This window comes from Chiloscyllium plagiosum, unplaced genomic scaffold (assembly GCF_037043375.1).
Source record: "Chiloscyllium plagiosum isolate Xiang-an unplaced genomic scaffold, Cpla_swu_hap1 HiC_scaffold_50, whole genome shotgun sequence".
Classification (NCBI taxonomy): Eukaryota; Metazoa; Chordata; class Chondrichthyes; order Orectolobiformes; family Hemiscylliidae; genus Chiloscyllium; species Chiloscyllium plagiosum.
The window spans coordinates 39,591,311-39,617,842 of record NW_028270188.1 but is presented as its reverse complement, the minus strand read 5'-3'; positions in this window follow the sequence as shown (position 1 = coordinate 39,617,842).

The following is a 26,532-nucleotide window of genomic DNA, read 5'->3' as shown; positions in this document are numbered from 1 at the left end:
CCCGGAGGAAACCCACGCAGACACGGGGAGAACGTGCAACCTCCATACAGTCAGTCGCCTGAGGCGGGAATTGAACCCGGGTCTCAGGCGCTGTGAGGTGGCATTGACCTCACAAGATATTAGCATTTATCATATTTTAACTCCTCTGGTTCTTGGTCTTCTGTGTGCTTCTTCCCATGAAGGGGTGCCATTCTCACCTTGGAACATGCCCAAAATTCCCAAGAAAAAACCTGAATCCGTGGAACTGATACTCTGTCAATTATTCCGACTCATACGTTCGCAGTCTTCAGTTGGCATACCAAAACTATCTTACAAAGGGGAGTTCTAGATTTCTGTCCAACTACCCAAAAAATTACCAAACTGTCGGGTATCAAATCAGTAAGAGTGTACGTTCGTTCATCTATAACTATCAGCGTCTCTCAAAATTATAATTTCTTCTCCGTCTCCTCTTGTTCCGTCTGATTAAACTTTAGCCACAGAGGCGAATTTTTATACAGGTCGGATAGTGACTCCATGCCGACCCACTGCAAAGGCTTACACTCTCCTGCAGCTCTTTGGCTCTTCTTGGTGTTTCTTTCCTACTTTCACTCATGTCACTGGCTTAGCTTATTCTACCACATGTTTTCCCAAAGTGCCTTGTTTTAAGAACCAGCACTGTGAGTTTTTATACCCCACTTATCACAGTTGAAACAGCTGAAGCGTTTGACATCTTCTGCATTCTCCTGGACACTTTTCGTAACCTCTGGTAGGCACTTACCAGTGTTCTTCATGGTGTGGGATCTGCCCTCCTCCCAACGTCTGCTCCTCACAGGACGAAATTCTGGCCAAAATCGTGTCTTGTGCAACAACCTGCATTCGTTTGCTGATTGTGCTGCCTTCCTCATGTCCGTAAGTTCCTGTTCATCCACGTGATCTCTGAAAGTGATTTTTTAATCTCCTCCAGCAGAAGAATCTTTCTAAGCGCCTTAAACGTCCTAAATATCATTACAGAAAGCACCCATCCATCAAAATGACTCTGCTTATTTCTTTAGAACTCAGCGTAAGTCTGGCGTGGTTCTGTCTTTATGATTCGGAGCCGCTGTCTCGAGGCTTCTCGTACCAATTCATGACCAATAATCTATTCATAGTCTCTTGGACCGTCATTTAACAGCGAGGCAGATACCTCTTTACCTCTGTCTGACAATTTAGTCTGCCTAAACATCCTGGGTGCTCCATCTGGGTAGTCTTTCTTTTATCAAATTCAACAAAGAAGGCTTCAACATCTTTCTCATCGAAATGTGGCAGCGATTTGACAGATTTATACATATCACACTACCTTCTCTTCTAATCTCCATTCTTTTGAATGGACTTTGCTGACTAAGACGCAAATGTTTAAGTTCAAACGACCTCGCTCTTTTGCTCCGCCAAGAACCTTCTCTCTCTTTCTTATTCCTCTCTCTTTTTAACTCTCCTTTCCTTCTCTTTTTTCTTGCTCACCTAATAACCTTCGCTCGTTTTTCACTTCTCTCTCTATTTCTCTTTTCTGCCTCCCTTTCCCCTCTCTTTCTCTGTGTCTTTCCCTTTGTTATCTTCTTACTCCATATTCCTCAATTGTTACTTTAGATTTCTACGTCTATGGAAGCCTCCAGAAATGAGACAACGAGAGTTCAGAAAAAGTATATTCGTGTTATGATGAAAGGAAAGGCTGGTAGGTATAGGGAATGCTGGTCGAATAAAGAAATTGAGGTTTGGTTTAGAAAAAGAAGAAAGCATCTGATGGGAGAGACAGGATAGATCGAGTGAATCCTTAGAAGTGTACAATAAACAGTAGGATTATACTGAAGGGAGAAATCAGGAGGGCAACAAGAGGACATGAGACAGTTTTGGAAAATAGAGTCTTGAAACGCATAAAAGTGGACACATCCCCAGGACTTGATCAGGTGTACCGTAGAACTATGTGTGAAGCTAGGGAACTGATTGCTGGGCCTCTTCCTGAAATAATTGTATCATCAATAATCTGTTGTGGTGCTGGAAGGCTGGAGGTTGGCTAACGTGTTGTTACTGTTTAAGAAAGGTGGTGAGGACAAGCCAGGGAACTATAGACAAATGAGCCTATCGTCTTTGGTTGGCAAGCTTTTGGAGGGAATCCTGAGGACAGGGTGTGCATGTATATGAAAAGGCAATTACTTATTATGGATAGTCAACGTGGCTTTGTGCATGGGAATTCATGTCACACAAACTTGACTGACCTTTTTGAAGAAGTAACAAAGAGGATTGATAAGAGCAGAGCGGTAGATGTGATCTATGTGTTCTTCAGTAAGGCGTTGGACAAGGTTCCCCATGGGAGAATGGTGAGCAAGGTTAGATCTCAAGGAATACAGAGAGAACTCGCCGTTTGGATACAGAACTGGCTCAAAGGTAGAAGACAGAGGGTTGTTTTTCAGACTGGAGGCCTGTGACCTGTGACGTGCTACATAGATTGGTGGTGGGTCCAATACTTTTCATCATTTATATAAAGGATTTGGATGTAAGCATAAACATATATAGCGTAAGTTTGCTTATGATACCAAACTTGGAGATGTAGTGGACAGCGAAGAAGTTCACCTTAGATTACAAAGGGATCTTGCTCCGATGGGGCAACGGGTTGAGAAATGGCAGATAGAGTTTAATCTAGATAAATGTGAGTTGCTTCATTTTGGGAAATCAATCCATAGCAGAAATTATAGTCTTAATGGTGAGGTCCTAGGGTGTGTTGCTGAAGAAAGAGACTTTGAAGTTCAGGTTCATAACTCCTTGAAGTTTGAAGGATAGTGAAGAAGGCGTTTGGTATGCTTTCATTTATTGGTCAGAATATTGAGTAAAGGATTTGCACGGTCATGTTTAGGCTGTACAGGACATTGGTTAGACTACCTTTTGGATTTCTGGTCTCTCCCCTATTGGAAAGATGTTGTCAAACTTAAAACAGATCAAAAAAGATTTATAAGGATGTTGCCAAGGTTGGAGAATTTCATCAATAGGGAAAGGTTGAATAGCCTAGGGCTGTTTTCACTGGAGCGTCGGAGGCTGAGGGGTGACTTCATAGATGATTATAAAAACACGAGGGGCATGGATAGGATAAATGGACAAAGTCCTTTCTCTGGGGAGGTAGAGACCAGAACTAGAAAGCGTAGGTTTAGGGTGAGAGCGGAAAGACATAAAAATGACCAAAGTGGCAACTTTGTTACTCAGAGAGTAGTAGGTGTATGGACTTAATTGTCAGAGGAAGTAGTGGAGGGCATTACAATTGCAACATTTAAAAAGCATCTGGACGAGAATATGAATGGGAAAGGTTTGGAGGTTTACATGTCAGGTGCTGGCGGGTGGGACTAGTTTGGGTGTGATATCTGGTCAGCATGGACGAGTTGGACCGAAGTGTCTGTTCCCGTGCTTGTTCTTCTTTATGACTCTGTGTCTCTATAACTCCATTATAATTTCAGGTTTACGTTTGTACTTGGTTTAACGCAAACCCAACTTATTTGCTTATTCTAAAATATGGTCTTTTTCTCTCCTTCTATACTTGCTTGCCAAATTTGAGCATCATCCTCAAATCCAGGAAAGTCTTCCACAATTTTCAGAGCCGTTTCTCTTCTTCTAATTTAACCAACCACAAGTCACCGATATTAAACACATTGTTTCGCGACGTTTTACTTGAATATCTCAGACACTAATCTGAAAGTGTTAAAATCTTCTGAGCTTTTTCGTACCCCAAATCGATTCAAATTTGTCCAAATCTCAGAATGGATCTGTCTGAAACTGTCCAAATCACGAAACTAAGACTCAAACTGTTCAAACCCTGGCGATAAGCCGCAAAATGTTACGACACGGTATAACTCCATTTGCTAATTTAAACAAGCAACACAGAAACGATACACCCCGTGCAGCAATCTGTTAAGCTTTGAGAGGCAAAGAACTATCACGATGTATAATAAAAATTAACAACTTTATTCTTTAAGTTTAACAGAGAGTATTAATGAAGAATTATTTACATATTCTTTCTCTTCGTGCAATCTTTTACCTCCCACTCTACAATACTAGTTCGATTAAAAAAATCGGATTGCCCTTTACAGAAAAATAATCACGTTTCCAAACCAGACAGCTTTGCCGAGTTTCCTCTGTAGATTTTCCTCTGTTTTCTCTCACACCAGGTCGGCCTCGACGTTTTGCTGCCCAAGCTAATAGACAGGCACCTCTCAGAGAGCTGTCCTGCTGGCAGTCTCTACTTGTTGGTGGCTTTACAGTTCTCCCTCAACTGATCAAAAATGTCTGGTTTTATACCACAAGACGTCGGACCGTTTCATTGGTTTTAATATCTTCAAAATACTAAATTCAAAGTTCATTAGAGTTTAGTGTCTTGTGGAAGTTTTAAAATGTTTGGGCAAGATTCAATTTGTTTTTGTCTCACAGCAACCGATCCATTGCTAGTAGCTCGACAAAAAGATACATTGTTAGCTTGTTCAAAACACTTTGGGGAGTGTGAGATCGTTCTGCTAGCTTTTCAACTCTCTAAAAGGTGCAGTATCTCTACACCTTATTAACACCTCTCCCTCGTCAGAAAAAATGAAAGCATCGCAATGAAGAAGTGCCTTCATTTTTCATCTATTCCCTAACCACAATATTACGACATATGTTGGACTTTAATTTAAGACCATATTGTTATGTCAAATTTTATATTATTACCTTGTTCAGGACACTTTTTGCTGTATCCGTCAGTTGCACGAGATCTTCAGCTCTCTTTAATGTATTGTACCTGTACACCTTCAAAACAAGAGGGCTGTGGACACCAAGTCAGTGGATACGTTTATGACAGTGACAGAGAAGTTTCCGATTTGGGGAGGGCATCAATGATTACGAAAGGAAGCAGGAGAATGGGGTTGAGAAATATTTCTGTCACGATCACATGGTGAAATAGACTAAATGGGCGGAACGGCCTAATTCTGCCCTTGTAGAGTGGGAATCATCAATCTGCACATAGATAGAGCAAGTAAAACCAGTGTGAATATCACACAGGAAACATTCTCAGAGTGTTGATGGGATGGTTTTACGATCGATACATGAAGGACCCAAATGGGGGAAGGCCATCATCAACAACGTACTGTGTAATGGCTGGGAGCGGTTAGATTATTTGGGTGGACGGCTGGATTGAGAAGCAGAAAGACATCAATAGCATATGCTCAATCCCTGTACTGGCTGAGGTCACCAAGAAAGTCCTACCTTCTTAAACCTTGACCATCACCGGAAGAAAGCTGACCCTCAAGGTAAAGCACCACAAGTCCTCTCTCACTCTCTCTGTATCAGTCAGAGATCAGTCCCATGATTTTCTGGGACTACAGCAGCTTTACATTCAAAATTCCTGTTGGGCAATCAGAAGGGATTTCTGGCAAGCTAACAGGAATAAAAGAAAGACGAGGGTAGGAATAGGTCCAGTCAAGGATAGTAGTGGGAAATTGCGTGTGGAGGCTGAAGAGATTGGGAAGACACTGAATGAATACTTTTCGTCAGTATTCACTCAGGAACAGGACATTGTTGCCGATGTGAATACTGAGTCACAATTAATTAAAATGCACGGCTTTGAAGTATGTAGGGAAGAGATGTTGGAAATTCTGGAAAGGGTGACAATAGATAAGTCCCCTGGCTCTGATGGCATTTATCCTAGGATTCTCTGGGAAGCAAGGGAGGAGATTGCAGAGCCATTGGCCTTGATTTTTATGTCCTCGTTGTCTACAGGAATAGTGCCAGAAGACTGGAGGATAGCAAATGTGGTTCTCTTGTTCAAGAAGGGGAGTAGGGATAACCCTAGCAACTACAGGCCGGTGAGTCTCACTTCTGTTGTGGGCAAAGTGTTAGAGAGAATTGTAAGGGATATGATTTATGAACATCTGGATAGGAATAATGTAATCAAGGATAGACAGCATGGTTTTGTGAAGAGCAGTTCGTGCCCCACAAACCTTATTGAATTCTTTGAGAAGGGGACTAAGGAGGTAGACGAGGCTAAAGCGGTAGATGTGGTGCATTTGGATTTTAGTAAGGCATTTGATAAGGTTCCTCATGGTAGGCTACTGCAAAAAAATGAGGTATGGCTTGAGGGTGAGTTGGAGGTTTGGATTAGGAATTGGCTGGCTGGAAGAAGACAGAGGGTAGTATTTTATGGTAAATGTTCATCTTGGAGTGCAGTTACTAGCGGTGTTCCGCAAGGATCTGTTTTGGGATAATTGCAGTTTGTCATTTTTATAAATGACCTGGAGGAGGGGCTAGAAGGTTGGGTGAGCAAGTCTTCGGATGATACGAAAGTCGGTGGATTTGTTGATTGGGAGGAAGGATGTGTCAGGTTACAGCGGGATATAGATAAGTTGCAGAGCTGGGCAGAAATGTGGCAAATAGAGTTCAATGTAGGTAAGTGTGAGGTGATTCACTTTGGTAAGAGTAACAAAAAGATGGGGTACCTGGCTAATGGTCGGATACTTGGTAGTGTGGATGAGCAGAGGGATCTTAGTGTCCATGTACACAGATCTCTGAAAGTTGCCACCCAGGTAAATAGTTCGGTGAAGAAGGCATATTGTGTACTGGCTTTTATTGCTAGAGGAATTGAGTTTCGGAATCCTAAGGTCATGTTGCAGTTGTATAAGACTCTGGTGCGGCCGCATTTGGAGTATTGTGTGCAGTTGTGGTCGCCTTACTATAGGAAGGATGTGGAGGCACTGGAACGGATGCAGAAGAGATTTACCGGGATGTTGCCTGGTATGGTAGGAAGATCGTATGAGGAAAGGCTGAGGCACTTGGGGCTGTTTTCATTGGCGAAAAGAAGGTTTAGGGGTGACTTGATAGAGGTGTACAAGATGATTAGGGGTTTAGATAGGTTGACCATGAGAACCTTTTTCCACGTATGGAGTCAGCTATTACGAGGGGACATAGCTTTAAATTAAGGGGTGATAGGTATAGGACAGATGTTAGGGGTAGATTTTTTACTCAGCGAGTCGTGAGTTCATGGAATGTCCTGCCAGTAGCAGTGGTGGACTCTCCCTCTTTATGGGCATTTAAACGGGCATTGGAATGGCATATGGAGGATAGTGGGCTAATGTAGGTTAGGTGGGCTTGCATCGGCGCAACATCGAGGTCCAAAGGGCCTGAACTGCGCTGTATTTTTCTATGTTCTATGTTCTATAACTGTGTGGGGCCCCTTGCGGCAGAGTGAAGAACTCTAAAGGATGGAGAATGGTAGATTTGATTCTGAGACTGGGGGTGTGTGGTAAAAACCTAAATGGACAAGCTTTCAATGGCATGAGACACAAGCAAGCTATAATAATTTGGGGAAGATAGCTTTCGGTATTAACAAACATTTCAACACTATTTTGAGGAACTCTGACTGTTATTCGTTTCTGTCCGGCACAAAATAATACAGGAAAGGTGACCCTGCTAATGCTAAAAAGGGATATTAAGGTTAGAAGTGGCGTAAAAATTGGCTAAATAGAGCAGCAGACATGAAAACTGGGAGCAGTTCAGATTTCAAGAAAAGAGGACTAAGTGATTGATTTAAGAGCGATAAAAAATGAATTTTAAGGGTTGCTTAAGGGGAACACACAAAATAATTATTACAACTCCTAAACGTGTATGAACGGGGAAAAATAACAGAAACAAATCCCTTCCAGTCAAACAGGGCAAGTTATACCGTGAAATAAGGAGAGGGCTCACCAATTAATTATATATTTTGGTGGTTTCATCACAAAGGTTGCAACAAATGATATTCCTAAAATGTTGAGGAACACATGAGAGGGAGGAACTGAAGGAAATCAGTAACAGCAGGAAAATGATATCGGGGAAAGTGAGGAGATTAAAAGCCAACAAATAGGAGGATCTGTCAATACTCCTCAGTGAATACAGCAATGATTCAACACGTTAGTCTTTGTTTTCAGCCCCATTCAAACCAAAAAAAGACAAACATACAGTGAAGCGATATATTTTTTAAAAAAGTAAAACAAAAAAATATAAAACTGAACCAAGTGTAGCGGCTGCTGCCGGGGAATTGTTTCTGTGAAGAAGCCTGAGGTTCCCTGTGGCTGAAACCATTGCACCAAAACTCATGTTTGTGTCGAGAGCCCGACAGTGACTAACAATGAAACCTCAAAGCAGGATATACCACCTGACGCTGCCCTCCCTTTTAACCCTCAATCACCAGAGTATAGAGCTTGGTGCTGCACTCCCCTTAATGCATTACTCACTGGAATGTACTTCGTGGCGCTGTCCTCCCCTTTAAACCTCACTCACCGCAATATAGATCCTGGCATTACACTCCCCTTTAATCACCACTCACCGGAATATAGATTCTGATGCTGCAGTTCAATTTAACCCTCACTCACCAGAATATAGCTCCATGTATTTCCCTCCCCATGAATCCTCTTTCACCGGAACAGAGCAATTGGTGTTCTCCTCCCATATAACCCTCACTCACCAGAATATAGTACCATGTGTTTTCCTGCCCTTTAATCCTCATTCACTGGAACAGAGCAATTGGTACTATCCTCCCTTTTAAACCTCGCTCACCACAATGTAGTTCCTGGCACTCTCACCTTTAAAACTTACTCACCGGAATATAGCTCCTGGTGCTGCCATTCCCTTTCCTACTCACTCATCCGAATTTAACTCCTGGCGCTGCCATCGCCTTTAACACTCTGTCGCTAGAATACAGCTCTTGGAGCTGCCCTCGGCTTTAACACTCAGTCACCAGAATAGAGCTCCTGGTCCTGCCCTCACGTTTAATTCTCGCTCACTGGAATGTAAATCTTGGCACCGCCCTGCCCTTTCATCTCACTTACCAGAATGTCGATCCAGGCGCTCCCCTCCCTTTTAAACCTCACTCACCGCCTGTGAATTTGAGACACCAGCACTTCCTTCCCTCCATCACTCATGGCATGCAAGCTCACAATTCGCATTCTGTTCGCACGCTCCCCGCCGGCATAATGACGTCACAGGCCCAACTGTAATCATGTAGCGGGGCTAGAGGATCACGGAGGAGCTGCTGGTCCTCCAAGCATTCAGACAGACCAGGGGTGGGGCATACGAAGTGAGCATGACATGGCTGAGGGAGCATCGCTGGTCAATTATTAGCTCTGCTGCCTTACAGCGCAACAGACTGGGTTCAATTCCAACCTCCAGTGATTGTGTGAAGTTTGCACACTCTTCCAGTGTCTATATGGTTTTCTTCCGCGTGTTCCGGTGTCCTGCCACAGTCCAAAGATGTTCACATGATGTGTATTGGCCAAGCTGAATTATCCATAGTTTTCATGGATATGCAGATAAGGTGCATTAGTCCGGGGAAAATATCGGATAATACGATGTGGGAATGGGCCTGTGCAAGTTACTGTTCAGACCAAGGGCCTGTTGGCACACTACGGAGTCCATGAGATGGAATTAAGATGTTCATAGGGACAGGCTACAAGGGAGAAGAGGGCAACCTCCCCAAATACAGCAGCGTGTTAGAAACAATGTACCCTTGTACAACATCTTATTTTCAGAAGTTGAAAAGTAAGAAAAATGAGTTTTCACAGTTTTCTAGGATTTGAATTAAGATGTATCGAAATAAATTTGAAATAATAATTTATTACAATGGTCCCTTAAATCATGGGCCAGCAGAGTCTTCAAGTTTTCCACAAGAATACTCAACCTGGCCATGCCCTTCCCGGAATGGACTAACACCATGCTGTTTTCGACCAGCTGTCCTCACCGTTGACTACTGATGCTCACATTCATCAGGTACACCATGCCTTGTTGTTGCAATCATCCTTCGCTGTCACTACCACCATCTGAGTCCATGTTAGGCCCATGGTCCTGCTATGCTCTGTTGCCATTTCAGTCGTCTCGTTGCAGAATCCAGCATCTAAATTTGACGAAGCTGTGATGCTGTCGAAAGTTACTCGTCATCTCACAGCCGACCACGAAATTCTCACAGTCACTGCCGTCACTGCCTCCATGGCGAACCTGCAAAGACAAAGAAACAGTTTTCGAACCTAGACCAGCTCACCCATCACTCCGAGACTAATTATAAAATTTACGCCCTTCTATTCAAATCTATTGACAGTCTCTTCCCTACCCAGGTCTGTAAAGTCATCCAGCCCTCTCATGAGCAATTCAAGCTGGCCAATAAATGCTGACTCAGCCAGCGATGTCTACATCCCAAGAATGAGCTTTTTGTTTAAATAATGCCACTCGACATCTCTGCATTTCCTTTAAGTCCAATCTCCTGAGCACTCTCGTTTTTAACTTTTCCACATTAGCAGCCATCGACCCTAAGTTGTCAAGGCCATCAACTGTGAAGCTTGATGGCCTTGACTATTTCGCTACAGATTAAAGCAGAGTTTCCTTTCTCTCTCTCGACCTCAGATTTTCACTCTCAAATACTTCTTCAAAACTACATATTTGACCATAAAACATGTTATAACCTCTACTATAACTCGTTATTTGAAAGGGGATAAATCTTGGTTTATTACACTACATTGATATCAATTAATTGTCATTGATTTAGATGCAGTTAACATCGATCATTGTTTACATCAAAATATTCATCCGAAGAGATGGTCTTATTTCCTCAAGCTGGCCCTTTCTGACATCTTTGTGAGTCATAGCACAGGATTCAAAATCACCCATTCCAAGACATGTCTCTCCCTTCCACGAAAACTAACCCTTATTTAAGTCCCTCCTCCAATTTCACGGCACAGTCTAACACTCGCTTTCACATTAACCATCGTTCAGTCTGTACTGTGAAGTCACTGTTGTTGGGTAAACATGCACCAGTCTCATCATCGGGACCTTCCAACAAATTGATCCATTTAGCTAACTTGTTTGTGGAATCAGTGTTAGTGCAGCAGATTTATTGAGATGGGCCAGAGATTATTTAAACATCAGGATCAGGAAAAGGATGCAGAGCAATATCGAGGAAAAGAGGAAAAGGTTTGTAGCCGGTGTCGCGTGCAGCTGTTGTCAGAATGTTCGGCCGATCTGGAAAGTTGTCTTACAGCTGTTTCCTCCCCTTGGTTGATTAATAACACTATATTTTTATCAATTAATGGTCATTGGTTTGGAACGTGTCACAATCCCTTAAATGTCACTTCGTAAATACCTCCTTATCTAATGGCATTGAGGGAGGTACTATGCAAAGTTAAATGCTAAAAACGCTTTTTCATGGGATGTCCAGCTATAATAAAACACATTCAGTGAGTCATTGGAAGCAAAATTAAGAAAAACGAATACATTACATCTAATCTTAGAGACAGAGGAAGTTAGAATGTGACAGAGGATTGATCCAGTACAATAGACATGAAACAGATCAATGGAAGGACATTCATTCAGATCCATAGTAAAGGGGTCACACGATACAAACAGCCTTGTAAAGATTTCACACAGAACTCAAAGCTGAACTGTGAAGATTACTGATTTAAAATACTGAAGTAATTTCATTGGTTTCAACTTGATAATGAAATGTCGGAGTCTGCAGCCCAAACGAAATCAGAAGAACTGTGGGCAGAGCAAACTTTCCAAGTTGATGTTATTTAGCGATTGCCTGTGCATGATAACATCACAAACATGAACAAGTAACAATTGGGTCTGCGCAAACAGGTTATCACCGCAAAGATTGTGACGGCCAATGGAGTTATTCAAACCGAGATTTGTCAGAATAGTCAAAGGAATGAAGAATATTAGATGTAAAATTAGGTTAGAGAAACTCAAGTACTTCTGCACAGATCAAAGGAGATTGTATTGTGATTTCTAAAAAGTGACTATGTTATATTAGGTTTAGAAAGTTAAGTAAAGATCAGCATTTCCAAGGAGTTAATATTTAAAGCATTAGGGACATAACTGGCAGACATTGGGCAAGTGTTACTGCGAGATTGAAGAAAGAAATTTTATGTTTCTTTTATCTTACTCAATAAAGCGGGATGTTCAGATCTTGATATGTTATTTGGTTTCCGATCTACAATTCCTCTTCTGACATCCTGTAAAATAGCTTTGCAAAAGCCATCTCAGTCAATCCGGAACAGACTGTCAGCAGGGAACAAATTTATCTATTATTTGGAGTATGCCTTTTTAAATTCACCCGCCTCCTTGTAAAAGGAGTTCATAAGCCCCATTACAGTAAATCCAGGAGAGATGTTCACAACCAACAAAGATCATGACTGTCTCTGCTTCACTTCAATGATCGCTATTTTGTGAAGCGTTGAGTGTCATTGGCAAAGAAAACATATTTGTCCTCATGCAGCATCCATTCACACTCTGTCTACGAGATCACCGCTGGTCTGATAAATTTCACCTTGACTTTCCTGTCTTTCCTCTATAATTTAACGTAAACTCGAGCCTAATCACAACATCATATATTTCCGTTAATTTTCGAAGGTTTAGATTATTTTAATTACCTGAAAAATTTAGCAGGAAATTGAATAATATGAAAGGAACTAAAATCCCTTTCTAAAACGTAACCCAGTCCAGAGTCAGCCATATGAGAAAAGTCCAAGAGCAAAAATATTACCTTACATCTCTTTGTCTCGATGCTCTGACATGACATCAATGTTGCAGGATTTAAAAAAAATTATAATTCAGTCATTTACCTGAGGCAGATCCTCCCTCGGTCAACAAATATGTGTGCTGCCGAAGACTATTTCGCTACAGATTAAAGCAGAGTTTCCTTTCCCTCAGCCTGATGTCTCAATCCTCCCTGCTTCTTATTAATAGAAGCTGCTCCAGGTTAGGTTGCAGCTGTCAGCTTCGGCAATTCACGCGCCTCTGTACCTTCACAGAAGTACCACGTGCTCACTGATTGCGTCACTGGCGCCACAGAGTCGTTCCGTGCACTCATTCCCATCCTCTTTTGGGGTGGATATTCACGGATATAAGACTTACTTTCTATGTTTACTGGCTTAGGAACTGGGAATATATGATCGTCTACAGCAGTGGTTACTTCATTGTGTGCGGAAAGGAGTGATATAACCAATCGTAAACTACACTGATATTGAAACCTGCGTTTCAAAAGTATTGTGCACTATCTCCTGAACGTTTCATCTAATCGCAGTAATCTATTGATCTCAGTCTTGAACAAACCCAATGATGGAATCTCCACAGCGTCCGGGGATTTTGGAGTGAAAGATTCAGCCCATTCTTAGTTCCCACATCTCTGTCTGCTGATTGGTAAATATTTTTGTGATGAATATGATACTGTTCCTGATACATAATATGTCATTTCGCTTTTCTTATGTTCTACTGTGTTTGTCCATATTATGCCATGTTTGTATTGTGGTTCGAAATCTCTGCTGTAGCTTCAAAATCTTCGGTTCGGATGTCTCAGCAATGGGCATTCATCCCGTTTTCCTCCACGTGACCTGTGAAAAACCAATGCGTGAAGGAATCAATCATTCTTCACTTGAAACTATCCTCTGAGTTGATGATTTTCTTCCTTCAAACGGCTGCGCTCTGATTTCTCTGCAGGGCATATGTCAAATTCAAACCCACCCATTCTGGGAGATTTATCTCAACTCAAAAATCTCCAACGCTCCTTCACTTCCCTCCTCTCATTTCACTCAGGCACTGCACAATCTAACACGCACTTTCAATTTGACAGTGTGCTGTCTGTGCTGATGCTGTCACGGTTGCGGGGTGAATGTGGTGCAATCTGAACATCAGGACCTTCAATCCACTTGAACTATTTAGATACAATGATGATGAGATCAATCCACATGTACAGCTTTTACTATCATGGACCAGAGATTATTGGAGCATCAGGCTCAGGAGAAGGATACAGAGCTATCAGAGAAGAGTCTTCATTGGATAGGATCAATTTCTGTGGCATTCTTCTTCATTTGTTCATTTTGTTCGTGCTCGAGTATTGTGTGCTGTTCTGCAATTCACAGAATGGCAGCTCATGACTGTTATGCAAACGGTGCAGAAGTGTTTTACCATGATATTGTCTGCGATGAAGAGTTTCAGTTATGAAGAGAGATGAGACATACTTCGGTTGTTTTTTGTTAGAGCAGGGAAGATTGAGAGGAGACATGCTGAAGAAGTACAAAACAATGAGGTATATGGATTAGGTAAATTGAAAGAAGCACTTCCCCTTGGTGGAGAGGTCGACCAACTGGGCGCCTTGGATTTCAGGGAATAGGCACAAAGGTTTGATTAGATGTGTGTAATAATCAGCGAGAAGGGGGTTGCTTCTGGAACTCAAAATCTGTCAGGATAAGGTGAAGTAGAAACTATTATAATGTTCTGAAGTATTCAGATGTGAATTTGTGATGCTAAAGCACTCAAGGTCAAGTGATGGAATTGGGATGAGAATAGATCAAGCTGTTGTTTTTCACAAGAGCACCTACAAGGAGCTTGGGGTCGAGCGAGCATTTGCCTTCCTCGATAGTATATTGGTGTACATTTTTGCGGAACACCGTTGGTTAAATTCTCCGCTTGGGACGTCCTGACCACTTTAGAGCTCCAACGTTTGTAACTCTGCTACCCAGTGCAGTTGTTGTGGGGCTGTTCAGTCGATCGAGTAAGTTGGTGAGCAGCCATTTCCTCCCGTTGGTTGATTTCTGACACTAAATTGAGATAAATTATTTGTAACGTGTCATAGTCCCTTCACCATCACTTCATGAATAACTCCTTACCTAATAATATTGTGTTTGCTTCTGAGGGAAGCTCAGTGCAAGCATTATATAATAAGCGGACGTCTAACTATACAATCCTCATTCAGAGTCAATTGAAGAAGCAATGAAAAAAAAATCCAAACACATCACAACCATTCTTGAAGACACAGATTGTTAGACAATGAGACAGAGCTGATCCAGGACAATAGAGATGGCCGTGCTCAATGGTTGGACATTAGTTCAGATCCACATTAAAGGATAAAACCAGCCAAAAACTGATGGGAAAGCTTTCGGTCAGAACAGAGCACAGCACAAGACGCTGAACTGTGTGGATCACTGGTTAACGATACTGAAATAATTTCATTGTATATATGCAAGTTAATTTGGCAGTTGTGTAGATACGTTAGTGCTGTAATGCATGCACATGGTCGTATTTGAGAGCTCCAGTAACAGAAAATGTTAGTGTACTGTGATAGGCTAGATAAATCATTGACAGATAAGCTAATTCCGAAGACGATGGTGTTGTAATGAGATAGGTAATGTATAATGCAGTGAATCAGTGAGGCAGAAAATGATTAGATTCGGGAGAAAGAGCAAGCCAGTATGATTGGGTATGCTAATGCTATCAGATGAGTGCAGGTACCCAAGACTGTACAATGTGCAGAGAAACAAAGATCTCGTGGGCATACAAGGAAGACATTTTCTGGCCGTCACAGCTTTGATTTTGAAAGATTATAGTTTAGTTTCGTGAAGGATTTTCTGTGTCTCCTGGTAACTTTAACGGAGTATTGAGTGATTTTTGCACAACATTTTCAACTTGATAATGAGGTGTCGACGCCTGCAGCTGGAAAGCAATCAGAAGCACAGCGGTAGAACAAACTCTCAATTCAGGAATCAGGGTGATGCTCCTGAGCAATTGCCTGTGTATGACAACATCACCTACATGAACACACGGTATTTGATTCTACGCGAACCGGTGATCACCACCGAGAATGTGAGGGTCTGTGGAGAGATCGAAGAGCAGATTTATCAAATAGTCCAAGGAATGACTTGGAATGAAGAACATAAGGTGTGAAGTCAGGTAAGAGAAACTGAAGCTGTTCTGCACTCAGCAAAGGAGATTGAGGTGTGAAACATCAGGTTTCGAATGTTAGATAAAAAACAGATGGTCCAATTAGCTGGTAGCAAAAGTATTGAGTAAAAGAATAGCGAAATCAGAAACGAGACACTGCAGACTTGACTGACAATGTTGTATTATTTGCCCTGTCACCAATGGAAGATCATTATCATTCCCTGTAGTCACAATTCATTCATTGCACACCAACAGTAAATGTGTTATTATGCTCAAACAGTTCTAGCATGATTGCATTGTTTTTATTTTCTTCTTGGTGTATTAGGCATGCTATTTTCTGTTCGAAATGGTCACAATATTTTGAGGGAGGAAGTATCACCTTACCTATGTTCGAAGTAACAGGCTCATTATCAGGAGAATGTGAGTCCAGTTCTACATACTCCAGCCAGATGTTAGAACTCCTCTCAGCAGCTCCACTCTCAAACTGTCTCCTAAAATCACGATTTGGAGATGCCGGTGTTGGGCTGGGGTGTACAAATTTAAAAATCACACAACACCAGCTTATAGTCCAACAGGATTAATTGGAAGCACTTACTTTCGGAGCTCCGAAAGCTATTGCTTCCAATTAAAACTGTTGGACTATAACCTGGTGTTGTGTGATTTTTAACTCCTCAAATGAGACTTTTCAAAGAACAGAATTGTGAAATGAGGGATATGATCAGATAGAGAGTCGGAGAATGTGGAAGAAGGTCAAGTGGATACACAGCGACAGAGAGTGCCAAAAAGCACAAACTGAGGTAGGCACTGAAATGACCAATTCTGGCGTCGACATGGCTGCTCACTGACACCAACTCAGGGCAACAGAAGCAACATTACAGCCGACAAAGTCCTTTAAAATTTGTAACGTTGGCAGTTGTAAGCTAATGGGAGATATTGATAAATAGCATGCGTTGACAGGTAGAACTGTAGATTTTCCCAGCATTATAAAATAGAAATTTAGAACTAACCTGTTTCTGCCGAGTTGGAACATTAACCCTGTTTCTGTCCACAGATGCTGAAAGTCCTGCTGGCTTTCTCTATCAATTCTTGTTTTTGGTTCAGGTGTACAGCATCTGCAGCTCTTTGTTTTATGCTAACATGCGTTTGAACCAAAATGAATGTTAACATAACGTTTGTAACAAAATTAATGACTTGCGCACTTCAGAGATTCGGCCTGATATACTGTCAACATGACATGCATGCAGAATAAAACATGACGTCCCAGACCCCAAATAAGAACCGTTACAGGGCAGTGAGAACACTGAATCCGAACAACGAGATTACAAGGCAAGGTGACAAAATTTTACGCTTTTCCTCTCAATTAAACCGCTTTATATTTTCATTTGTGATCATTTTCGCTGCAGATTAGTTTCGTCATGTTGTCGAGTTTTTTTTAACCGAGCGGAAAAAGGCCATTCGGCCCATCGTGCAGTTCGGCTTATAAGACATCCATCTATTCCAGTCTGCGTTTCGAGTTTTGACCCTTCAGCTTGTGTGTTCTGATGTTTCCAGTGCAAATATCCTTGAGATTCTCGCTATGATCTGAAATGACACAACAATGTGACTGAAGGCTGACATGGATGCACGATGATATAAGCACCTTGAGGAACTAAATCTCATTTTACCCCAAAGGGAGAGATACACAACCACATATCTCGACAGCGGCAGATGCCCGACAATAATATTAGCTCCATCTGCTTTACTTCAGCTTTTCGCCCCCACATACAAGGCGCTCTGACAGAAGGTAGCTTTGCGTGGAAACAAACCAGTTGTACTGACAATGAGAGCTGTTGAGGTGAGCCTGAATTTAAAATGGAGAATCGATCCAAATGAAACTGCCTAATTCGCAAAGACACGGATCACATCATTGCCCAACATCCACCAACATGGCACACACTCGGAAAAGCCCATTTTCCTTGACACAAGCAGGATGCGAGATGACAATTTTTCGATGTAAAGTCAGACGCATTACCTGCTACTCCACTCGTTGAACACATTGATCAGGATTCGTCAGCTTGTCAATATGTAATGTAAACGTGGACATTCCGGAGTATCAGGTTTCACAAGGTGAACAAACAGCAAAGATAATCACTATCACTGCTTCACTCGAAGGCCGCACTGGCAAAGGAAGCACATTTTTTCCTCAGGTTCCTGCTTCAGAGCCGCCTGCTCCTCTGCTGGAAATTTCCACCATTTTATTCACACTCACTGCGAGATTTCATCATCCATTCCTGTGAAATCTACTTTCTTACTTTGCATCATTGTCCCTTCCAATCAAGAACCTAAACAAATTCATTGAGAAATCTCTGTTTATTTTCAGGTTGCGACCTAGAATCAGACGAGATGAATGACAGTTTTATTACCCCTTCATTGCAACGCAGCGCCTCAAAATGAGTCGCTGTTAACATCAACCTGTTCTGCACCTTCCTGCAGTATATCGACTGAACATCGGATAATTACTGCACGGCTTTCCTCACATTGAAACACAGGGCGATAATGAATTTTTGGGAAACTTGTAGAGAGAAATATTGCTGTTGAAGGTAGTAATGGAGAGAAGCAGATGCACAAGAGTGTGTACCACTCAGGTCGCAAGGGTTACTATCACCACACTGGGGGTCCCTGCGAAGGAGTCTGAGTTTGTATCGCCCAGATCTGGATAAAATTCCCAGTCATTGATTGAAGATTTATTTGTCTTCTGGTGAATTATCCGAATGAAACTGATTTGCTCGTTTAACACAGAACACTAACCTGCATCCTGCTGGAGTCAGTCCAGAGATTGTTTGAATGCACCGAGAAACACAATAGCACCTGACACACAGGAAACCGATCCACGCGCACACCCCTCCAAGGATCTCACACTTTCTGAGTTGGAAAAATCTCGCTGGTTGCTTCAATGTTGCTAGATCGAAATCCTGGAATTCCCTGCCCCACGGCATTGTGGCTGTATCACCATGCTAAGGACTTCAAATGTTCAGGAAAGTAAAACATCCCCTCCATCTCTGTGGTACTTAGTGATTTGCAGTGAATACTATCCAATTAATTTAGATTAGATTACTTAGATTAGATTTAGATTAGATTACTTACAGTGTGGAAACAGGCCCTTCGGCCCAACAAGTCCACACCGACCCGCCGAAGCGTAACCCACCCAGACCCATTCTCCTACATTTACCCGTTCACCTAACACTACGGGCAATTTAGCATGGCCAATTCACCTAACCCCTGCACATTTTTGGATTGTGGGAGGAAACCGGAACACCCGGAGGAAACCCACGCAGACACGGGGAGAATGTGCAAACTCCACACAGAGAGTCGCCTGAGGCGGGAATGATTAAGTGACAATGATTTCCCATAAATACGTTTTTAAAATGACAGGTTCCAGTCGGACTCCTGCAATTGGTTAGGAATAAGTTGAGAAGCGCAGCAGAGCAGTGACATAAAAGTGAACGGCAATGCTGACTGGGAGGCATGAGGCAGGATTTCAGCGTGGACCAGTTGGTGCAAGGCTCAATGTCGGTGCAAAAGGGTCAGCCTTTACTGCCCAATCACACACCACTCCTGGTCAATTCTCCAGAATGAGTTTGTTCCTCGTTGTATGAGGCTCCCTTTGTACGTGTTAAAACGGTTAAAGTGCCCCGGGAGGATGACCACATTCTCTTTACCCTGTCAATTAAAACAGGGTTAAATGTCAGTATGTAACTACTGCAAGAACAGATTATCTTTTTCTGTGCATTTTCAGTGGAGAATGTTCAGCTGTGTACTGTCTGTTTTTGAAAAAGCGGTTTGTTTTGGATTTCTCATGATCAACATTGATCCAGGCAACGTCTCCGAGTTAATGAGATCGAGTGGTTATCCCGCACATTGAAGGGGACAACGCAGCCTGCTGCCATTAGTGATATGCCCGTCGATGGTTTTGCCCCCCATCAGTAAATTTTGTTTCCTGCTACTTCAACTTGGAGATTTACTTTCCCATAAGCACTTCTCCTTCTCATCCTCTTTCTTTCTCACTCCTTCATTGCCAGTTTGGTAGCAATAACGAGCTGAGTCTGGAGACACTGCAGAATTGTCGGGAATGTTGTGGCAATGGCACATACAACACGAGCTGATCACCCTCGTTCTCTGCTATCACAGATCATTCGTTTTACACCAATAGTAAAGATATCGTTGTAATCCAATGATTGCAGGGTTTTTTTTTTCTCGTTGTTTATGAATTATATTTGGAATTTTAAAAGCTCAGAATAAAATAATATATTGTGAGAAGAAATGCTTCCTCACCTCAGGTTGAAGTGACAGACACCTTATCCGGAGCATGTGAGACCAGTTCTACATAGTCGAGCCAGAGGACAGAAGTCTCTCAGCAGCTCCACTCTTAAACTGTCTCTGAATGTCAGACTTTACAAAGAGCAGAAATATGAAATGACGTGTATTGACACATATGGAGTCAGCGAATATGACTGAGGGTGAGATGGACACAGACAGACAAAGAGAGAGAGATAGACACACATATTGAGGTATCCACTGAAATGACTATTTCTACATTCGACATGGTTGCAAAATGACAAAAAAGATAATCATTTCAGCACAGCCTTTCACGACCTCAGTACAACGGAAGCAATATAACGTACAATAAAGTCATTTTGAACTTGTAAAGGTAACGGTTGTTAGCTAATGAGGAATGTTGATAAATATGCTGACATCACATATAACACTGATCATTTCCCCGGCATTGCAATATAGAAATATATAACGAACTGGTTCTGTACATCTGAAACGTTAACTCTGTTTCTCGCCACATAGGATGACAGGCCTGCTAAGATTCTCTATCATTCCCTGTTTTGCTTCAGATTCTTTGCTTTATGTGAAGCTGAATAATGTTTGGGACAAAACCCATTTCCTGACCAAGCACTGAAGTCAGGCTGTCGCTATGAGAAGGCCAAATCTGATGCACTAGACCACCAGGCAGGCCAAATGTGATGCACTGGACCACCAGGCAGCTCCATATCTTTCTTTAAGGGCACTACTTTTGCATTTTCTTTTCGGATCATTTTCACTGCTTTTTTCAGCTTTTGCCTGTCTTCCAGTTGTTACAGCGTGGAAAAAGATCATACTTCCCATCGTGCTCTGTGTCTCATACACATCCGTCCATTCTCGTCCCAGTTTCCAGTATTTGGCCTATGCCTTCCATGTCCTGACATTTCTCGTTCAAATGACAATGAGATTCTCCCTATGATCCTAAATGACACAACAATGGACCTGAAGTTTGACATGGTCACATGGCCATTTCACTTTATAAAATGTTGTGAGCAGCTCAAAAGAGTTCCAACTTCTAATTCTCTGGTTTCAATGCGGACTGTGATTAGCAATGCCGATTTAAAATGTTTGTATATCAGTTCGCTGCTGTTTAGTCAGAGTTTGGCTCTTAACCTGCAGAAAATAAAGCTTTGACATTAGATCTCTGTCGAGTTGGAGCTCAAACCACGAGAAACTTTGCGTCTGATTTTGTTCTTCAGTGAGGCTGTTGTTTGTATACGCCTGTGGACATGCGGACTGTAACAGCACTCAGCGTGAGTAGCCTCGCAAGCCACTGTGGGAATAAAACTCTCTCACTCAACGTTGAGCCATTCCCATGTGGAACAACAACTTGAGCAAGGTGTCGAATGGAATCATTGACTGATATTTCGAAAAGCCATATCCATTTACGAAGTGTTATGTTGATAAATGTTTATTCAGCGTGAATTACATATCTAACTATTAATTAACTCCAGAGGACAAGGGAATAAATGTTTATGGAAAATATTCCTGCGTGAATTCACATTGACATCAATTAGATCAAATTCCTTCAGAAATCTATCACCAACCCAACACACCTCATTGTGTTCGGTAATCTGCCAATTTGTTTCCAATGTGGAATGGACAAACTTGTGATCGTCCTAACAAGAGTTAGTGTATTGACAATGTCTATTAGAGAACAGAAATAAAAAGCATAATTTAATGAGGCAGAGCCTCATCCCACCCATAAATGATCGACTCTGTGTCAATAACAGTAACGTAGCTTTTTAGACATACTTTGTACAGTTTTCGACTTTTGAATCTAATGTGTTAAGTTTCCCAAATACTGGCAAAATGCCTGAAATGCTTACTCCATCTCAAGGGAGATTGTTGCGAGCCAATGTTTCAGTAACTTCTTTTTTCTGTACACTGAAATTTCTCAACAGAGGCCGGTATCCCATGACCCAGATTCTGATCATTGCAAGAGCATAACACATCACATAATTTCTACTTTCTCAGAACCAGCTCTCACAGTGAAAAGGGCCTCTCACACTGTAATTGTGTCTGCCAGCCAAGAATCCCTAGCAGGATCAGATCAACTCATAGCCTATGAATTCCAACCGGCTGTAGTCGTTTTAATCCATACAAGTCAATTATCTGAAGCTGTTCAAACATAGAAAAATCTCATAAGCAAACCCTTGGAAAAAAGCTCATCAGTTGCAATGATTGCCTCACTTCCAAATTGACAAACTCAATTTTTAACTGCAGCAAAACGAGATAGAGAGAGAGAGAGAGAAAGAGAGAGATAGAGAGACTTGTAGCCTGTACCGACAAGAGGGAATGAAAGCTAAAACTAAAACTGCGATTTTGTGTGTGACCTGACACAATTAGGCTTATTCGCCAGTTTCAAAATAAATACAATGGCTCAGAAACTGGCATTTGTGAAGCATGATCATTTCCTGGCATGTGTGTGGCGCGAACCGTGGTAGCCAAATATCAATTCCAGCTTAGATCTTATCCAGACTTTGCTTCATTTCGGCATAGATTGCTTCAGTATGTGCAAAAACAATCGATACATAATAAGACCTTGTTGAACCTTCGCAGGAATATTAATTCTTATCTGCTAAATATGGAAATACATGTGGTGAAATCAGGCAATGATGATGTGAGCACAAGAAGTAAGTGCCTTTCAGTTTGTAATGTGAAACAGTAAGCGCCAGGCCTCTTGCCATATTGATTTTGCTAGAATGGTGCTGAAATCTCTGCTTCCTAATTAGTGGTTAAACAGCATTGAGCACCTTCAGCTGTTGTTTTTTTATTTATTGTTGTTGCATTAAACAAAATCAAAATAAGTGGGTGGAGTCAGGCTCACCGAGACCCAGGGCTTTCGTTCTCCCTTCAGTTTAATTTGGGGTGGGATTTGGAGAGAGATTGAAACTGATAGACACAGATATGTCCCCTCTCCTGAACAAAATAAAACTTGCGTACTCTACCTGCTGCGAGAGAGTTTTTTTTTCGGTTTTCCTTTCTCCATAACTGGAGATAGCAGACATATTAAAAAATATCAGTGTTTATGAGAACACAAAACAGAGAATATCGGAAAACCCCAACAGGGTTGACAACATATCCAGAGTGAAACCAAAGTTAACGTTGCAGATCCAGTCACACACTTTCAGTTCTCATATATTTTTGTGATGCTGCTACATTTGAACAGTCGATGATTAATCGTGAAACAATGCATTTGTTTGGTTAGACTTTAAATGAAGTTAAAGTGATGCCAATTCTGTATTGTTTGCTGTATGTTACCTGTTTTGAACGTTAAACATTGCACTTTTCCTGTGTCTTTAAATCAATAAAGGTTAGGGTCGGGGTTCTCTTTTTGATATGGTTTTAAGAGATTTGGCCCAGTTCATAACATTTGCCGCAGCTTTAACTAGACTCCCATCTTGATGTTACAATTTAACTAAATATGCATCGGACAAAAGGTTCAAAATCTAAATGAGCAACTGCAGGAAGAGAATGCAATTTGTCTGGATCCGTGATTGAGTTCTCTACATACTACAAATAAAACAGCAACGTTTTTAAATGATTTTGTTTTTAAATGTGCAGCCTCTGTAAAACAAATTATAAACAGCTCGAGAAACCCGTGAAGTCTGGCAGCATCTTTGTAGAAAGCAGAGATAAATTTCGAGTCCAGGGAATCTTCATTAGAACATTCTGTAAAATAAATGGAGACAATGAAGCGGAGTCGAAAGACTTGGGAATATGGGATGACGTTTTTACAGAGTGCAGGGTGAGATGAGGCGTAGTCTAGATAGCTGTGGCAGTCGGTCGGTTTATAGTAAAATTCCTTCGTCTCCGCCGCATCTGCTCCCAGGAGGACCAGTTCCAATACCGTACAACTCAAATGGCTTCCTTCTACAAAGACCGCAATTTCCTCCCAGTCGTGATCGACGATGCCCTCCACCGCATCTCCTCCACTTCCCGCTCCTCCGCCCTTGAGCCCCGCCCCTCCAATCGCCACCAGGACAGAACCCCACTGGTCCTCACCTACCACCCCACCAACCTCCATATGCATCATATCATCTGTCGTCATTTCCTCCGCCTCCAAACGGACCCCACCACCAGGGATATATTTCCCTCCCCTCTCCATCAGCGTTCCGAAAAGATCACTCCCTCTGTGACTCCCTCGTCAGGTCCACAACCCGCCACCAAACCAACCTCCACTCCCGGCACCTTCCCCTGCAACCGCAAGAAATGCAAAACTTGCGCCCACACCTCCCCCTGTACTTTCCTCCAAGGCCCCAAGGGATCCTTCCATATCCGCCACAAATTCACGTGCACCTCCACACACATCATTTACTGCATCCACTGCACCCGATGTAGCCTCCTCTATACTGGGGAGACAGGCCACCTACTTGCGGAATGTTTCAGAGAACAGCTCTGGGACACCCGGACCAACCAACCCAATCACCCCGTGGCTCAACACTTCAACTCCCCTCCCACTTCACCAGGGACATGCAGGTCCTTAGACTCCTCCATCGCCAGACCATAGCAACACGACGGCTGGAGGAAGAGCACCTCATCTTCCACCTAGGAACCCTCCAACCACAAGGGATGAACTCAGATTTGTCCAGTTTCCTCATTTCTCCTCCCCCCACCTTGTCACAGTCAAATCCCTCGATCTCAGCACCGCTTTCCTAACCTGCAATCTTCTTCCTGCCCTCTCCGCCCCCACCCCCACTCCGGACTACAACCGTCACCTTGATCTCCTCCCACCGATCGCATTTTCAACGCCCCTCCCCCAAGTCCCTCCTCCCTACCTTTTATCTTAGCCTGCTGGACACACTTTCCTCATTCCTGAAGAAGGTGCAATGCCCGAAACGTCGGTTCTCCTGCTCCTTAGATGCTTCCTGACCTGCTGCGCTTTGCCAGCAACACATTACAGGTAGGATTTTACTATATTGACTATCAATCTGGTGTTGTATAATATTGTGCATAACTGAGCCTAAAACAAATATGCGGAAGGCATGAAATACGGGGAAAGAACAATCAGATTGTTTTGTAAGCAACGAAGAGAACAGCATCGAGAACATGCAGGGACAGAAATTGATCGGTAAGAAGACAGGTGCGGTGTGGATACTGACCGAGCATGACCAGTTACAGATTAGGAAAGATCAAAGAATGGAAAGATCACACAGACAGAATGGATAAAAACGCAGGAAGAAGCAGTTGAATGTTTGAGAGGAGACTGTATATTGCAAAGTTGAGTTGGAGGGCCAAATCCCAAACGTGAGTGTCTGAGAGAGGTTCACAGCGAGGGATGGAGAATAAATTAGAAGGACATGAAGAGAATAAGTGTTACTGAGATGTTTGGAAGAAGCTGTGAAATTAGGAACCCATGCACAATAATTCATGGGAAAATCTGTCTTTTGTTTCCTTTTACAATATCGTCTTACTGAGTTGATATTTCAAGTTGGCCTCACTTTCTGCAGCTTTTTTCTCTTTCCGTATGTCAGTTTCTTTCATCAATGTGCTACTATTGAGAAGTTTAAATTGCATTTGTGACCAGGCTAGAACAGTTTTTCATAACCCACAACTTTGAAACTGAGCGGAAATAGATGTTGTTCAAACAGAAATCGAGAAAACACCAGTCTGATGGGCTGGAATGTAATTTCATTCCATACCAATCAGCCGTGTGGAATTATTTAACGTTGGCTATGTACCTCTGGTTACTTAGTCACTAACATCAAAGGCCAAGGAGATTAATGATTGATATAGATCTCGAACCATTTACTCGAAGTTCACTTTCATGAAACATTGCTGCAAAATAGCCCTTCACAGATTTACCACTGCGGAACAAATGCACACCGACCCACCGAAGAGTAACCCACCCAGACCCATTTATCTACTCTGTTACTTTAGATTTACCACTGAACTTTTCACCTAATCTTCACATCCCTTAAAACTATGAACAACTTCGCTTGACCAATTCACCTGACGTTCACGTCTTTGGAATTTGAATGGAAAGACACTCAAACATGGTGAGAAAGTGCAAACTCCGAACAGGCTGTCACCGTAGGCTGCAATTAAACCCGTAGGCTGTGTAGCAGCATAGCTAACCACTGAGCCACCACGCCACTAAGTTTGCTTTGCCTTACGTTGTAGGCTCACGTGTTAGAATAGTGGTCGCACTACAAATATCGTAATCTCAGAACATTTAACAATACTGAAACAAAAATCAAATCCATTCACAGCAGGTTAAATTTGAATTCATTGAAAAAATTTCACTTCATGGCGGATTTTCTCCTTGTTTCCTTTAGTGAAAGAAAACAGTTGGCCAACATGTGACTCCGGAAGAGACAAAATATAACACGAAATGCAGATGCTGAAATCCAAGGTAGACAAGCAGGACGCTGAAAGAACAAAGCATGTCACGCAGCATCAGCAGATAGAGATGTCAACCTTTCAGGGTAACACTCATCTCGGCCTGGAGGTGGGTGTAAGTACACCTGCAGATTAAGG